Below are 5,000 nucleotides of genomic sequence, written 5' to 3'. Positions count from 1 at the left end.
TATATACATATATATATATAATACATATACATATATATGTTCTTTTATTTCCTTTTTTTCTTTTCTTTTCTTTCTTTCTTCCTTTTATTTTTCTTCATTTTTCAATATATGTGCATATGTTTGTGCGTGTATGCATTCATGAATTTAAACAGACTGATATATAGAACTATAGATTAACGTCAGAAATAAATAAAAAATATGTTACACAAGTATGCGAGTCATTTCCATTCTTTTACGTGCAAACTAAGCCTCTTTCTCCCTTTCAGAGGTTCAAATAGCAAAGGGGGACAGCATTTAAACCTTCTCGCCGTGTTTGCTCTTGGAACAAAACAAACACGGTGACAAGAGACAGTTTTGTTCAGGATTCGTTGTTGTTCCAGGCCATCTGCTCAGTTGGGTCTCAAATAGGAGGTTGCATTTTGCTAGCGTCGGAGGCTCATCCCTGGATTTCATTTCGGATTTTTACTCTTTTTTGCTTTTGTTTTTTTTGGCTTTTGTTTTTTGTTTTTGTTTTTTTGTTTTTTTGGTTTTTGGTTTTTTGTTTCGTGTTTTCTTATTTTCTGAATTTTGATTTTTCGTTTTACTTTTTCTTTTCTTATTTTTTTGTCTTTCGTTTCGTGTTTTTTTGTTTTCTTGATTTGTTGCCTTTCGATTGTTTTCTTGTTTTCTGTTTTCCTTCCTTTATATGTTTCTGCTAACTTTTTTCTCTACTGCCTTTTTTTTCTTTTTTGTCGTCTTTTTCATTTTTTTATTTTCGCTGTGCCTCATCCGTCTTTTTTTTCTTTTTTTCCGCATTTTTTTCATATTCTTTCGTATCTCTATTTTCACATTATTCTCATTCTGTTTCATAGCCTTCTTTTTTCATCCTCTGCCCTTTCATTCTCCTCTGTTTCTCTGTTGTCTGTCGTTTCCATTCTTTGCTATTTCGTCTTCTTCCTCATCTTTTTTTCATATGTTCTGCCTCCTCTTTCTCTTCTTTATCTTCGTCTATCATTTTATCAGGAACTTTGAAATCACATAAAACTATTCCTTTTCCCAGGAGTATTTCCTTTGTTGTTTGCATAAAACAAGGAACCTTTCTTCATCATCTTTCCTTCCATTATCCCAATGTTATCGCTATAATAAGCGTCATTACTCTCTATCGTTATCATCGCTTACTATCATCATCGTTACTATCATTATAATCGCTTACTATCATCGTTACTATCATTATAATCGCTTACTATCATCGTTACTATCATTATAATCGCTTACTATCATCGTTACTATCATTATAATCGCTTACCATCATCGTTACTATCATTATAATCGCTTACTATCATCGGTACTATCATTATAATCGCTTACTATCATCGTTGTTATTATTATAATCGCTTACTATCATCGTTACAATCATTATAAACGCTTACTATCATCGTTACTATCATTATAATCGCTTACTATCATCGTTACTATCATTATAATCGCTTATTACCATCGTTACTATCATTATAATCGCTTATTATCATCGTTACTATCATTATAATCGCTTACTATCATCGTTACTATCATTATCATCATCATTAACACATTATCATCATCACCATCAGGCGCCACGTGGTTCAGAACATGCCACGTGCCTGTCGTTTCTACCACGAGGCTACACACTAGCTTCCCCACACCCTGGTTGCGGTCTTGATGCCATAAAAATGGAGAAGGCCCTCTTGGACACGTGGCTATGTAACTGCGCCAAAGTTCCACTGGTATTTTTATCTTCAGCACTTAACAAGTCTCCTTACTTGGGTAGCGTTGAAGTCACCAAGAAAAAAAAATCAAAACTGATAATCATAAATATACTGTTTCTATATAAAGAAAATTTCTTCCATAGTTCCCATACTGCAAGACCAGCATGACAATAAATTATTTTTTAACATCATGTCAAAAGTACAATAATAATAGACAACACACAAAATAAATGTTACCGAGTAAGAAATAAAGGATTTGTTATCAAATCTGCAAAACAGATAAAATAAGTACAGTAATCACTTTTCTAAGGGAGAGAACTTCATGATATCTAGAATGAAATAATGAATATGACCCATAGGCTTCATGATCCTGGCTGGCTGTGTTAATATGGCCATATGTCTTTGGTCAATAGCCAAGAAATCCAACACGCAAACGAGCAAGGAAGAGAAATCACTTCGGTCCTAACATCGGTCCTGACTTTGGTCCTGAACGCTGGTCCTGAACGCTGGTCCTGTTCTCGGTGTGAATCACATTTGTGCTCTCTCTTTTTGCGCGTGAGACACACTGCCTGTGGATCTGCAGGGTGCACTCTCATTGGTAAATTACCAAAGTAGTATTCAGTGAATCTATGGCAGTGCTAGAGATGTTAGAAGGACCAAGTCCCATTGAATATACATTGCTTTAAGATCCGCATCTCCAGTGTTACCATTCATTATCCCAAGGACGAAGCAGCCTATGGGAAAGACTGTATGGTAATCGCACCTTCAGCTTTGACACCAATTTTCAAATAACAGAGTCACATAGGGGGGGGGGGGCTGTGAGAGGATTCGTACCTCCAGTGTTGCCTCTAATTCTTATGGCTGTTATCACCAAGTCGTGTTTCGTCTCAGCTTGAGGATCCGCACCTCGTGGGGGAAAGGTTTTCTATAAATACTTGTCAGGATCTTTTTCTACCGCTTAGTGTTGTCTCGGTGATTCCAACCGGACCTTGTGGGTTCTCGGGCAGCCTTCGTGATCCACGTGTTTCTTGTTCATTTCAACGCCGTCATTCTTGGCCTCGGCCCGTTACATTTTTTTTTTTTTTTTTTTTTTGTACCAATCAACACTAGTTTGCTTTCTCATTAGCCGAATTTAATCTCCTTTTCAATTGGATACTAACTCCATAAACTTGGGGAACTAAACGTTTCTGTACTGATACCTTAATATACTTACGGAGTTTAGACGCAAACCTAAGGTACTCTTGTGTTTATTGTAAGTGTATCTGGTTGTCATTTCTATGTGCATTACCCCTGTTGTGAAAAATCGGTGATGTACGCATCTTTATCTACTTCCCATGACTGAAGCCACCTGTAGAATTTCCTTCCTCCTCAATAAACATCGTACCATCTTAAATCTTTTATTTATTCCGAGCCAGAAAATAGAAATCAGACCGTGGTGTTCTTAAACTTAGTTTTCTCGCAACATCTGAAAGACTGTAAAGAATGTATCAAAGTATACATGAGCTGATCTCTTACCATCTATGGTAAAAAATAGACTAAAAATACCACTGGGATTGCTATACCTGCGTTCCCGCTTCTAGCAGACGGATGATCAACCGAAAGGAAGAAGAGAATTCTATGATCTTGCAATATTCTTCCAAACACGTCCACGCAGATTCTTAACCTGCGATATCTCCCTTTCCACATTTAGACACTTACGCATGCAACATCTAGCACACATACTCTGTATATTCCTTCCTACCTTCTCTTATGCAACATACACGCCCACACACACAACACACACGGTTCCCGGATTTGCCAATCAGGTGGTGGCCGCGTGTCGTAAGCCTGGAACCTTACATCTTTTCCTCTATGAAAATCTATATTCTACTGGGTCTACGTCAGCTACAATTATCATTAAGATCATTATTAGTATTATTATTGTTATTATTATTATTATTATTACTCTCATTTTCATCATTATCATTAAGATAATTGTTATTGTCATTGTTTTAGTTATTGTTGTTAGCATTATCATTATTAGAATTGTCATTGTTATTGCTATTATTATTCCCTTCATTGTTATCATTATCATTATGATAATTGTTATTGTCATTGTTTTAGTTGTTAACATTATTATTCTTACTAATATTGTTGAAAAAAAATCCTTTCTGACACACATTTGGCGTAGCTCATATAATGTTCTAAATATCAGCAGAATGACAGCATTTAAAAGTTTGAATTAGCAGTTAAAGAGTTAACGACAGTTTAACACTTCAGCAGTTAGGGAGTTAAAAGGGTTCTACGATTACAGATTTAAACAGTCAGAGACACATTTAACTGCCAGACAACTGAATGGCTACCCAGGCAAACAGCCAAGTAGTAAAAATGCAGAGTATTTTGTTAAACAGTTACCCAATCCAAGCTTCTAGAAAGGATTGGGGGAGTTCCCACAATTCTTTATCGATATTCCATGCAAAAAGAGCCCTTATACCTGGTGTACGTAAGAGATATTTCCACCCGCGCGTTATACAATAAACAATAATCCGGCACAAAATGTGGCAAATAGAACCGATTATTAATCCAGCAAGTGATTATTTTTATCGGATTCCATCGCGTATAAATCCTTTTTATGTTTGTATCTTTAATGCTGGGTAAGTACGTTGTGAACTCGACATAGAGTTTATAATATCCGTTAAATATATATGTATGTATGTATATATATGTATGTATATATGTATATATATTTATGTGTGTGTATATATAGATATATATGGATGAAAAATCACGACAGAAAGGTAGAACAACCCACTATGCACAAACTAGATTTGTTGAAATATAATGAGATTCCATCTACAGGTCTATTTTGTGCACTGAGGGGGTTTCTACCATATATAGATAGATAGATAGATATGTATATATCTATACAATTATATATTTGTGTATATGAATTTATATAAATGTGTGTGTGTGTGTGTGCGCGCGCGCGCGCGTGTGTTTGTGTGTGTGTGTGTGTGTGTGTATTTATATATTTATTTACTTATGTATATATATTTATGTACACATTTCTCTGTATATACACATATGTATATATACACATACATGTGTTTGTATATATATATATATATATATATATATATATATATATATATATATATATATGTATATATATATATATGTATATATATATATATATATATATATATATATATATATATATATTATATGCGAGTGTGCTTATGTTTATATATATATGTATGTATGTATGTACACATGTGTGTGTGTACGTGAGTGTTT

The sequence above is a fragment of the Penaeus vannamei genome, chromosome 21 (assembly GCF_042767895.1).
Source record: "Penaeus vannamei isolate JL-2024 chromosome 21, ASM4276789v1, whole genome shotgun sequence".
In the NCBI taxonomy this organism is placed as follows: domain Eukaryota; kingdom Metazoa; phylum Arthropoda; class Malacostraca; order Decapoda; family Penaeidae; genus Penaeus; species Penaeus vannamei.
This window is presented reverse-complemented; position numbering follows the sequence as displayed.